Source organism: Anolis sagrei, chromosome 2 (genome assembly GCF_037176765.1).
Source record: "Anolis sagrei isolate rAnoSag1 chromosome 2, rAnoSag1.mat, whole genome shotgun sequence".
NCBI lineage: Eukaryota > Metazoa > Chordata > Lepidosauria > Squamata > Dactyloidae > Anolis > Anolis sagrei.
Window position 1 is genome coordinate 28,706,781 of NC_090022.1, and position 13,218 is coordinate 28,719,998.

At 36.8% G+C, this 13,218-nt stretch overlaps 1 protein-coding gene across 1 annotated transcript in view; it reads left to right on the forward strand.

Moving 5' to 3' along the window:
- The window catches only part of PRKAR2A (protein kinase cAMP-dependent type II regulatory subunit alpha), a 92,121-nt gene that overhangs the window by 29,268 nt on the left and 49,635 nt on the right, over positions 1–13,218 (forward strand). The window lies entirely within an intron of this gene.

Below are 13,218 nucleotides of genomic sequence, written 5' to 3' on the forward strand. Positions count from 1 at the left end.
GTGCTAAAAAACACCTAATGAGGCCTTTATACGCAGTCATATGTTGAACTTCATGAAGCACATTACTAGAAATTGATCATGGGCCCCAAAATATGTAATACTCATTATGCAATCAGTTATTGTGTTAATGTTGCTCAGATAAGTGGGTGAGATATATTCTTTGTGCAATTAGTAATTGCATCTATTAGCAAATGTTCTCCCAATCATTACCATTCGGGGTGGTAAACTTCACTGCCATAAAGACAGGAAGGAAAAGAGGGTATTAATTCTTTATCTACTTTTTGGCCTCAGTCATCATTTATAGTCTGGCTCCTCTCCATCCACAAATGTCTATTTAGGTGAAAAGCTTATTTTTTTGCCCATCAAATTTTTAGGTTCCTGACTTGAATCATGACCACATTAGAAAAGCACTTTCATATTACAATCTCAATTGTCATCACCCTACAGTGACTTTTTATTTAAAAATGACAACTTTTATGCAGTTAAGAGCCATCAAGTCCATTTAGCAATAGAGAGACCCGAAGTCACTATGTTATCAGCTGCTCTGCTCAGGTCTTGCATTCAGTCCTAATGGTTAGTAGCCCGAGTCTTCCTCAACCACTTCCATATGCCCTTACCTATCCTTTGATCCAAGTGTAAATTTCAACTGGCAAACTGGTGATCACTTCAGCACAAGGGTTGGAGCAGAGGAATGGTTTATTTGGAGAGGGCCCAATTGCAATGGAAGTAATGTCCCTAGCTGCTGTTTGCCCTAAAAGACACCTTCACTTTCTTTCTTAGAAATCATCTGCTAAAGGTCGGAAAGGCTGTGCAAATCTGCTTTCAGAAATGATTTCAATTTTAATCCTAGTCACACCAATACATTTATTGTGTAAGATACAATCGAACAACAGCTCCTTATTACTTTGAGTCCCGTCCCACCTCTGCTTAGTAGAGACAGGGAAGATTTAGTTTCAAAATCAGCATAGGAAAGGAAGGAGTATTTAGTGTTTGCAATGCAAAGGGAGGAGTATTCATCTCCACCTTGGTGAGGTCCTAATGATGCTCTGGAGTAGAAGGTGTCAGAGTTTGAATTTATTTATTATTTATTTACAATATTTGTAACCCGCCCTTCTCACTCAAAGGGGACTCAAGGTGGCCTTACAACAGGCAGCAATTTGAATTCGTCCATCTGGATTAGAATTTTACAGTTCATCACTCACCAATGAAAAGGGTAACTGTGCAGTCTGCTGCACTTTGTGTCTGTTTTGAGAATGAGCCTACTGAATATATGGAGGAGGCGCAGCAGCAGGATGAAGACTGATGAAAGGAAAGTTGGGAAATTGTGGGACAGCTGTTACCTGGATAGCATCAGAAAGAAGCTTTGATAGCTACCTGCTGAAGATCTTGCATGAGTTGGACTTTATGGTCCATCAAGCCTCTTCCAAATCTGTGATTCTATCTAATTGGTTGTGTTTTTCGGTTGCCTGAGAATTTTTTTGGTTCTTGTGTGAAAACTGTTTGGCTGACACCTAATTGAGTGGATAGATTGCCATCTCTGGTAGCTCTAACCCAGACAGTATAGCTTTGTTTGGAAGTCCTAAAGATGTAAAGCCCTCCCCCCAAACAAACTGAAAACATTGGGGGTGGGGAATGGGGGAACCTAGCCCTTTCTCCACCCTAAAACATGAAAATGAAAAAAAAGTTGCATGGGCTATTTTTTTAGAATGATGAAAAACAACAAGCTTTTCATATATTTGCTTCCCCCAGTTTCCCCCCTAAAAATGATGTAATAGGAAGCCTTTTATCGGAGACTGTGTACATTATCAAATCATTGTTATTCCTCGTCTTAATTTAGTTTGCTTTAGGTCTGCCTTATATTATTTTGTGTGTTTCACTAATGTAGATGTTTTTGTTTTTGTTTTTTCTACTTTTTAATAGACAACGCCAAAATACTTCTTATTTTCAGTATCTTTTAGTTCAATTTGTGTCAAAAATACACATTTTAAAAAGAAGCACTTTTGTGATTTCTTGGAAAAAGATGGTACTTTTCATATTACCAGATACAATTGAGTGTAGGCAGAATAACTTTCTTTCAGGACTTCTTAACAGTAGAATGTATTTCTGTGCATATGCAGACTGCCTTCTCATTGTCTTTTATATGATTCCTTGAATAATGGTAAAGCGTTAAGAAGAAAACCATCATGTGAACATCTTCTCTATACTAATTTGGATTGATTTTGGAGGAAAAAAACTGGATTTTCGAAGAGTAGGCATAGCATATTAATATGCTCAGGACATGTTTGCTTATCTTCTGGGATTTGCTGTCCTCATATATGTCCATATAGAGTGGAATAGATATATTTTCATAAATGCAGAAATAAAGATTAAAGAGGTATTGGGTTCTTAGAACTATGCAGTTACACATGGGCCATGTTTCTGACAGTTCTGTGACAGTATATGGAATGAAAAGATACGTGCATTTCCATGAGGTTTTTTTTGGCACATTTTGTACGTACTTTTGCATGATTTGATAATCTAGGAATTTTGGAACCTTGGCCTGTCATGAGTAAACGATCTTCTTTTTTGGGTAAGGAAAGATGCTTATGGGAGGATACTTCATAAGAATAACTCGAGACATTTGAATAGATTCAAAAGGAACGTTGTAACTGCTTCAGAAATATCTGCAGCCCAATTTAAAATTAATAGATTTAGGCAATATACAAAAATTTACATGATTTTTAATGCAATGTTATGTGTTTTATTTTGGCTTTTTTATTTTTCTGTTTTTTACATAGTCCTTGAAGAAGACCATAAAACATACCTGGGCTGGAACATGTTGGGATTTATCTGTAATAATGCAATCATATGTCGAGCACTTTGAGACGTGTCTCCAATTTTTCCTGGGAATTACATTGGATGCTCTCCCATTTTTGTCTCTTTGGACACTTTATGAAGCATCCATGGTTTGTTTACCTGTTCCCTTTGCAAGACAGAGTGATAGTAACAAGAAGAAACAGACAAATTTTTGTTAATGTTTTTAGAACTAAATTAAACTGCTTTGTTCCAGTGTGTTGAAATGTAAAGGAAATTGACTTTGGTCAATGGGGATTGTTTGTTTTATGGTCCAGCTGTAGATTGCTTTTATTGCAGCTATTGTTTGTATAGGTTTAACTAATATTAGTTTATAATCAAGTTTTTATAGAGAAAAAATTCAATAAAACTACAAAGATATTTAAACTGACCAGTTCCAAAATGTATAACATACATTCTGATTGGTCCAGTAAAACAGCAAAAACAACAACTGGAAGGCCAATGAAGAAAGAAGAAATATATTAACAGAAATACGTTAGTTGCATGTATTTGTTATGAATGGGTGCCTGTGTTAGAAACTCTTTTCGTGAATGGAGATTGAACACTTAAAACTTCAGTAGCCTGGCTTTCTTCAGTCATTTACTCATAGGTTGGTTGTAATCTGTTTGCAAGACAGATATATTACTATTTTATACACGTGCATCATGGTAGTTGGTGGTTTAAACAGAACTATATAGCATTATAATGAGCTTTGTACCAGCGTGAATTTTGTTACCTTTCATAATTTCATAAAGTAAGCTTCCATCCACTTTTGCTATATTCGTCTAACATAATGGCCAGTCTTTTAGGATAAGGGCAGGCTGTCAGCAAACAAAAATTGTATAGCATCTGTTCTTCCACCTAAAATGATTAGAAATCTTCAGGAACCTCTCTCCATTTTTGTGCTTCTCTCCTGCTGTGTAAAAAAAAAATAGCAGCTGTCAAATTAATTGCTTTCTGTGATTTGAACATCTAATTTGGCTGCCTTTTTTTCTTTGGATTTTTAAAGATAATTTCAGTTTCTCATAAAAAATATATGCCTTTTATTAAGCATGTAGTTGAAAATGTGAGCTCATAATCTAAGGCTTCTAAAATACAAATTATTTTCCACTGAATGTTAAATACGGTACAACACACTGCAGACAAATTGATTCATCATGCTCTTTCTCAGTTCTTAAATTGCCCTGCTCTTTTAGGAGACATTCATGTTTTTTCAGCCTGTTCTGAGATAAATGTTGAAGTTTTACAATTTTCAATGTTTCTGTGTGTGCCAGAGAAAATTGAGAGCAGTATTAGTGACCAAATATTCTCCAAAGCAATTAAAAATTATTTCTTAACTTAAGTCAGCATAGAAGAATTAGAACAAATACAATATTTTAGGCATTACAATCTTCAGTGTTGTGTTGTATCAAGCACAAGTTATTGTCTTGAGATCTCAAAATGTATTGTAGATGATTACTGTTTATTAAGCCATGTTTTTAAGAAAATAGTCCCTGACAGATATCTGAAGTCTTGTCAGAAAGTTACTTCCATCTCAATTAATGCTGGTTTCTCTGGCTTTTCTTTATTGTCTTTGCTCATTGCATATCCTCTCCTCCTTCAGTTAATGTATTTGGTTGTGTACTGTTAGTAACTGAAGAATGTGGTTTTGTTTTTTTTGTCATGTCAGGAGCAAGTCGCTTCTGGTGTGAGAGAATTGGCCGTCTGCAAGGACGTTGCCCAGGGGACGCCTGGATGATTTGATGTTTTTATCATCCTTGTGGGAGGCTTCTCTCATGTCCTCGCATGAGGAGCTGGAGCTGATAGAGGGAGCTCATCCGCCTCTCCCCGGATTCGAACCTGCGACCTGTCGGTCTTCAGTCCTGCCGGCACAGGGGTTTAACCCACTGCGCCACCGGGGGCTTCAAGAATGTGGTGTCTCAAAGCTTAGGTGCTCAAGAGTCAATATGAAGAGAAAGTATTGTTATATTTTAATTACTGCATTGGTGTAATATTCTACATTGCAGATCTTGAGGTCATCAACATATATAATGATGATTTTGAAATTGTCAGCATTTGTGCCATTGTGGTTAGGGTACCTGGAATATTGGATTAAGTTGGGAACATGTAATCTAAGATTTTGAGAACGTATTTTGGAAGAATTGTTGTCCCATCTACAAGTTATAATCCTTTTTCCTGTCCATTAACAGGGACAAAATTTAGAATATTAGCCTTCATTGAATCCATTACAATCCAAGATCTACTCAAGGACTTCCATGGCTACAACTAAGATGTTAACGGAGATAGCTACTTGTAATTCATGCACAATAAGTCATTGCATTATGTTGGCAGCCTCAAAATCGCCAAAGGTTTCAAAGGGTAACTATCCAGTATCACTTTCAGAAATTCATTTGTATGTACAGTTGGCCACGCTTATCCATGGATCCTACTATGCATGGCTTGAAAATATTAAGGAAACATTTCAAAAACAAACCTTGACTTTGCCATTTTATGCAAGAGACACCATTTTACAATGCCACTGTATATCTACGACTTGAGCATCTACTGATTTTGGTACCCACAAAGGTGTATCTTTTCTGGAACTAAGCCTCAGCTAATACCAAAGGTCTCCTGAAGGGAATCATTGAAGTACTAGGCCAGCATGCTGAAATGCTCCTGAATGATCCATGGTTAATATTATTGTATTGTATTATAATAGGCTTACACAAATCAGCCCAAAGGTTAGCCTGAAAGAAGCTGTTAAATGGTATCCTGGTATTTTCTTCATGAAAGGAAGGCTGAAGCCATAAATAATTGCATTGCAGAAAATCTTGGCAACATACCTACATTATGGAGATAACTTGCTTCTGGCATTTCTTGAACAAAAGGTTAATTGTGCATTTAAAATGAAGTGGAGTGAGACGTGACATTTTTTCTGTATTTGCTCAGGTGTGATAGCCTTATTGTTCAGCTTGAACTCTTCTCAGTAGTACGTGTGGTCTTGCTTTCAGCATTAGGGCACTTCATCAAACTCAAGTGAAATATTAACCATGTAGACAGTCTCCCCCTGGAAGGCCTTTGATAGTGACATTAGCCTCTGAGCATATGTTAGCTTCCATTATTTAACAATAATGCAGTGTTTGTGCAAACCACATCTTCTGCTTTAGTAACGAGGACTGCTTTATAATACATACATGGGCACTACACATTTTACTTTCAAAATATTTTTAAAAAATGTGGAGTGAAAGGTCAAATTAGATTCCTTTTTTGATGCTCAAAGCTTCTCTTCTTCTATCTACGTTCTCTTCAGCTGTTTGTATAACATGATGTTGCTAGTAAACATGTCTGTGACATTTTGAAAATTCTGGCAGTAGTGTTAAACTAAAATTAATTTCTGTATTGGGTTGACTGAACTAGGTATGCATACAAATACTGGCAGGTTTAAGCAAAACAAAAGTTACATTTGTTTTAATTAAATACACTTCATTGATTGTGTGTGAACAACTTTTAACCAACTTAAGGGAAATCTCTATATGGGCATTAGGCTTGAATAATGGCTTTTAGGTTGTTCTGTGTTACATAAAATGCCATTCTGACCCTGAGCAGCTTGTTGTGTTCAGTTACTCATAGATAGAAGATGAATAAATGTATACAATTAGAGGTTGCAGAAAACACCACTCACTATTATTGTTGTAGGCATGTGCTAATTTTGGTTGATCTCACATTTGTAGTGCTCTGGGTAGTTTTGGTAGTTGTTGAAAAATCATATGGTACTTGTGAATAGAGGCTTATATTACAGTATTTAGAGCAGAGCTTTCCTTTCCTTTCTTTTGCTTTTTTATTTTTGTTTTCTAATAGTAAATTTTTATTACATTTCTGTTCATTTCATTACAATAAAAAATTTCTACAATTCATATAGTTACTTTTCTCCTTTCCCCAGTTGTGCTACCCGCTGTGCTCCCCATCTCCGGAGTCCTTGTTTTCTTTATGATCCCTCCAGTGGGATCTAGTGGGAAGAAATGAGGTTCTGGTGGTTCCATCTTCTTTTTAAAATGTTTCTTCAATAATTTTTTCCATATACTTTCAAAATCATTTTTCTTCCTTAGGCCTTTTAAAACTTTTAGATTACATGCTAATTTATCATTTATTGTTAATTTCCAAATTTCTTATACCATTCTTCTATCTTAATTTCCATTTCTCGTTTCCGAATTTTTGCTATTAATTTTTTTCTTCACAATACTTTCAATCAAGAGTTTCCCTAACTTCATGTTAGTGACACATTTTTAGACATGCTTCTTTTCGCAACACAGTGATTCAATTTTACTAACAAACCGGAGGTTAAACCGACCTCTTATAAGAGTTTCATATAATATATACAACATATAGTACACACACACACACACACACACAAAATTTTCATTTACATTTCTTATGTACTATAGTTGATTCTTGTGTAGTTTCCTCTATAGCTGCTCCGTTTGGTTAATCACAACCATCATTGACAATAGATATTCTTTTCTTAATTAGAAGGTTATCTATTTTTGTAGTGCAAATTATAAATGTTATAACAGTACCTACACTTGAACAGCACCAGCACTTTACTTCTGTAGTGATTAAAATTCTCTGAAGGTTTTTAAATAGAGGCTGAATGGCCATCTGTTATGAGATTTTTGAGTGTGCCTTCCTGCTTGGCTGAAAAGAGCTAGATAAAATGCTATTTGGAGATATCCTCCAATTCTAGTAAAATATAGACCCCTATCACAATTGTCCCTACTGCTTTCTCTCCCTACAGGGGAGGCTGACACACTGTGCCCAAGTGGCTCCCAAGCCTCTTCAAGGAAGGACACCCAGTCAGCCTTTGTTTGTGGGGCAGGAAGGGGGACAGTGTTTTTCATGCGACACATTTAGGGACTACAGGTGTCACACTAGAGTTTGGAAACTCTGATTTAAAGGTTCATTTCACCGGTTTGGTAGGCAGTAGGTGGAATGATTTTGCATGCACTTCAGAGGTAATGCTATGAATCCAGTTCCAGTTTATTCCTCTTCTTCAATTTGCACCTGCTGTTTGACTAGGTTTGAAATTGTAGTGTGTTCATGTGTTTTAAATACACTATATAAATGTAATTTTTTAAAGGGCAGAATGAACTATAGAGAGATCAAAATACTTTTTTACTTTGTACATTAGGACAAAAACGGAGTTTATTTTGCATTGTTAAGGCCAAGGTTTTGTTGTAGAAACATCCATCATGCTGTATACAGTCATGTAGCAGTGATAAGGTGACCTTCTCTTTCAGAAAGGCATGTGATGAATCACTTAGCTTTCAAAAGTCTGATCCAAGTTTATATTTCAACTAGTGATTGGTATTCTTACAAAGACTAAAAGCAATGCATCCTTGTACTTTTGAGGCGGCTTGCCAGACCGTTCTAAATGTCATGGCAACCTTCATAAAGATCTCAGTGTTAAGATCTAAACTGTTGTAGTTCTTCATTGTAAACATACTAAATTTCCTATACAGAAAATGTGTATATTGAGATTATATGTAAATATAATCTTTCTTGCTGCCGCATTTCTTAATCCAGAATTCCTTTCACACACAATTCCTGTTCGCTTTGGATATCCGCAGATTTTTGAAGAGGTGGGCAACCTCAGATAATACAGTTTGATCTACTCCATTTGAATGACAGTTCGGGTGAGGTCCTTCCTTCCTTCCTTCCTTCCTTCCTTCTTTCCTTCCTTTCTTTTTAAAATAATTTTTATTCAGAAAACAACTGACACAAAATTTACAACAGACATAAAAAACAAAAATGAAAACTATAAGACAAAATACAAGGACAAAAAGTAAAAATCTATTTTTCTAATAAAATCTACATACAAATCTAAAACATTTAATCTGTGGGCTCTGTATTCTCTGCCTAATAGTTTTATTCCCTTCATTTTCTATGCCCATCAAAAGAAAAAAAAAGTCCTTTTCCCATATAATAACACTCTTCTACTCCCCCCCCCCCCCAAGTCCATATCTCTTTCGTTTAGTCCAGTTAGGGCAGTCTTGGGTCCATCACTGTTTATCTTTTCCTTATCCTTTGCCATTTCTTATTCCTGTACTTGGTCCATTTTCTCCTCTTTCCATTTGATTGAAGCTCACTTTTCTCCATATTTCCTTATAAATTCTGTCACTTTTTACACTGTGTTTAATCTAAATCTCTTTTGGTTAAATCTAAAGGACATACCTTCCAGCTTCTCCCATCTGAATGGAATTATTTTCATTTTCAGCTTTTGTATCAGGATTGTGTAATATTTGTCTTTTCTTTAAGATTCTAGGAGAGATATGTTTGGAACAGTATCACCTTTTGGTCATCAATTGTCAAGTTTTTCAGGTAGTGCTATTTTAAGATTGCATCTTGTTTATAGGTTCTTGTAGCGGTAATCACTACATCACTCGAGGAAATTTCTTTGTCTCACTATGTAGGATTCTTGGCGAAAGATCTTGTTCATTTCTCAACCAAATTCTTCATGAGGGTGTCAAAGTTTTTCATAGCCAGAATCACTAGGTTGCTGTGAGTTTTCCAGGCTGTATGGCCATGTACCAGAAGCATTCTCTCCTGACAATTTGCCCATATCTATAGCAGGCATCCTCAGAGGTTGTGAGGTATATTGGAAACTAGACAAGGGAGGTTTGTATATCTGTTGGAGGTCCAGGGTGGTAATAAGAACACTTGTCTATTGGAGGCAAGTGTAAATGTTGCAATTATTAACAACAACAACAACAACAACAACAACTTTATTTTTGTACTCTGCCTCCATCTCCCTGAAGGGATTCAGGGTGGCTTACATGGAGCCAAGCCCGGTCAACACAGTTAAAAACATAACACAGTAAAATACAATACAAAATAAAACATTAGAAACTAACAACCAATAATGACATTCATTTCTCGTCACGGGTGGCGGACTGGTGCAACAGCAATTTAGAGAATAGGGCTGGTGAATAAAGTGCATAGGTCATATAGCAGTAGTAAGGATAGAGCAATATAAAATAAGTCAATATAGCTTTGGGTACAAAACAATAGTAAAGTGCGAGGACAGATTTTAGATCTTTGTTGGGGCCAGCTGTCAAGGCAATTGTCTAGTCGAAGGCACTGTGGAATATCCATGTCTTTAGATCTTTGCGGAAAATGGATGGACGGACGGGGTGTGTGTGTGCTAGCCTAATCTTCCATGAGAGGGAGTCCCAGAGCTGGGGGGCGACAACTGATAAGGTCCTTTCTCTCATCCCCACCAACCGCACCTGAGACGGAGGTGGGAGCAAGAGAAGAGCTTCCTCCTGATGATCTTAAAGATCATGTGGTGGGTTCATAGGGGAAGATGCGGTCACAAAGATAGGCAGGTCCCGGACCGTTTCGAGCTTTATAAGTAATAACCTGCACCTTGAATTGGGACCAGAAACTTATCCGCAGCCACTAGAGCTGTTTAATTTGCTCCCTGTAATTTGCTCTTATTCACCTTGATTATCATTGAATGGCCTTGTAGTTTAAAGGCCTATCTGATTCCTGCCTGGGGGAATCCTTTGTTGGGAGGTGTTAGCTGGCCCTGATTGATTGATGTCTGGAATTCCTTTGTTTTCAGAGTGTTGTTATTTATTTATTGTCCTAGTTTTAGAGTTTTTTTTAACACTATTGTAGCCAGATTTTGTTCATTTTCATGGTTTCCTCCTTTTTGTTTAAATTGTCCATGTGCTTGTGGATCTTCAAGAGGGCTTGCCACAAATTCAGCAAGCGTATTGTGCAGTTTCTTTCTGAAGCTTCCGAGTTTAGATCAGATCAATGGTCTAGAAGCAATTTTACAGTTACAATTTCTTCTAATGCCAAAAAAGAAAAGCAGCTATCAGTTGAGAATAGGGGCTAGTTTTGTTTTGACACACTTTAATCAAATCGCTCATTGAGTTGGAGATTCCTCAAGTGTGAAATGAGCTGGCTCTTTTTAAATTGTTAACATTTTCAAATAAAAACCTTAAAGAAATATTAGTTGTCCCTCTTTAACCTCCTTATCCATTGAACATTGAACATTGTATCATATTTTGTAGCTAATCATTGCAATTTTGTGCTTATGTAATTTTAGGTAAAAGAAACATTGTCTGTAATCATTACAGAAACCTCACTGTTGCAGGTTGCCACTCCCCAGAGTTTAAGTGTAGTATATACTTCAAAAGAAAAAGAAAAAACACTCCCCCAAATACCTATTCAGTATTGTTTGACAGTACAATGCCAGTTAAGTCTAGGGCTCAAGAATAATAAAAGCAAAGGCACAGTACTGTAATAACAAAAAAATTGTTACTATGTGCTTTTAAGTCAGCTGTGACTTATGACAACTCTGAGAACTTTCAAGGCAAGATTTATTCAGATGAACTTTGCCCTTATCTTCCTCCTACGCTGAAGTACTTTGATTTGTCCAAGGGTCACTGTTTGAGTTTCCCCATCTAAGCAGGAATTCTTATCCTATTCTCCCAGGGTCCTAATCTACCATTCAAACCCATTGCACCATGCTGGCTGTCCTGTAACAATATTAAATAATATTATTTTAAAGGAGATCCCATGGCACTTAAATCTAAAGGAAAGAAAATATTTCTGAAGCTGGATAAATAACATATTCTGCTGTTTAGTGTAATCTTACACAATCACAGTATCACAGTACCTAGTGAAAATGCAATTTAAGGAAGTATCTTAGAGTATAGGTCCAAAGATAATTTCTTTCAATCTGTTGCAAAGATTTTCAAAACACAATAGGCCACATATTATCTGAACTCTGACATTTTGAAGAAAATAAGTGAATGTTGACATCTCAGGAAGAGTAACTGATAGAGCTTCAAACTTGACTAATAATGGTTCTCTTTTGAGAATTTAACACTACTGGCAACAGGGATAAATGCATAGTTAGGTCCTTACTGGGCTTGTAAAATTGGAGTGGAAAACATATGCATGCTAGATGTTGTTGGACTTCATTCTCTAGCAATCCCATCTTAGAACTATTGCCCAGGGGATTTGTGTCAGTCACCCCCCTATTGATCTGAGATGGATTCATATGTCACCATCCATATTGTTTCTGACAAATCATCAATTCTGCAGCATCTACCAAGTTATATAGCTCCCTCTTGGAGCTATATAACACAGTCACTTTTGGGATTCCTGTAGCAGAGAGGAAATATAAGAGGACCATATGAACATGGACCAGCACCACTAATTCACTAAAGAGTCTATCATTTCTTCAGTGCAGATTATCCTTACACTGATACTGAGGTTTACTTTTCGGGGGCTGTGACAAATTAGAGAAACTGAATGAACTCTTATTTTTTATTCCCCATGAAGATTCTTTTGATAGAATGGAAGATATGGACAGTAGATGCTTTGTACTCCCATCCTCTGTGCTGACCGGTCATGTAATGTCATGTATTTCTTTTCTTCTATTTGAAGTATAGGTACCTGGTTCTTACAGTTTCATTGCCATCACTTTTTATTAAAATATTTTTATTAAAATAATTTATATGTTATGAACCCCAAGAGGTTCCTGTTTCTTTTGTGCAGAGTGTTCAAGGAATACTAAGGTAGTTTAGACCATTGAGACACTTTAGAGACCAAATTTGGTTTTAACACTATTCATGTAATATTTATTGAAATACAATCATCACAGAATCATGTCAGAATCACATCAAGGGAGAGCTCTCGTGTACACACACATTCACGCGTACTCACACACACACAGGCCTTCTCCAGACGAAGATGATCAGCTTTCCTCTGAGAAGGTGTGGACGTTCTTGTTACTGCGGATCAGGAAGCATGTATGTTCTTGGGATCCCCTGCATTTATAGGCCAAAATCCATTTTTCTTATTTATTTATTTATTCATTTATATACCGCTTTTCTCAGCCTTCGGGCGACTCAAAGCGGTTAACAATAGCAAACATTTAATGCTTAACATCATAAAACAGTTAAAAAAACGAAAACAATAATAACATAATAAACAGTTAAACATCAATATAACATCTCATTAACGTCTCAAGTAAAATCATGATCCAATCTCATCATCCGTTGTTCCATATTCCTATGTTCATTACACTGCCTATTCAAATGCCTGCTTGAACAACCAGGTCTTCACTTTCCTCCAAAATGCCAATAGGGAAGGGGCCGATCTAATTTCTGTAGGAAGGGCGTTCCACAGCCGAGGGGCCACCACTGAGAAGGCCCTGTCTCTCGTACCCGCCAGACGTACCTGTGATGCAGGCGGGACCGAGAGCAGGGCCTCCCCAGATGATCTTAATGTCCTAACTAGTTCATAGGAGGAGATGCGTTCGGACATGTAAGTTGGGCCAGAACCGTTCAGGGCTTTATATGCCAATGCCAGCACTTTGAATTGTGCCCG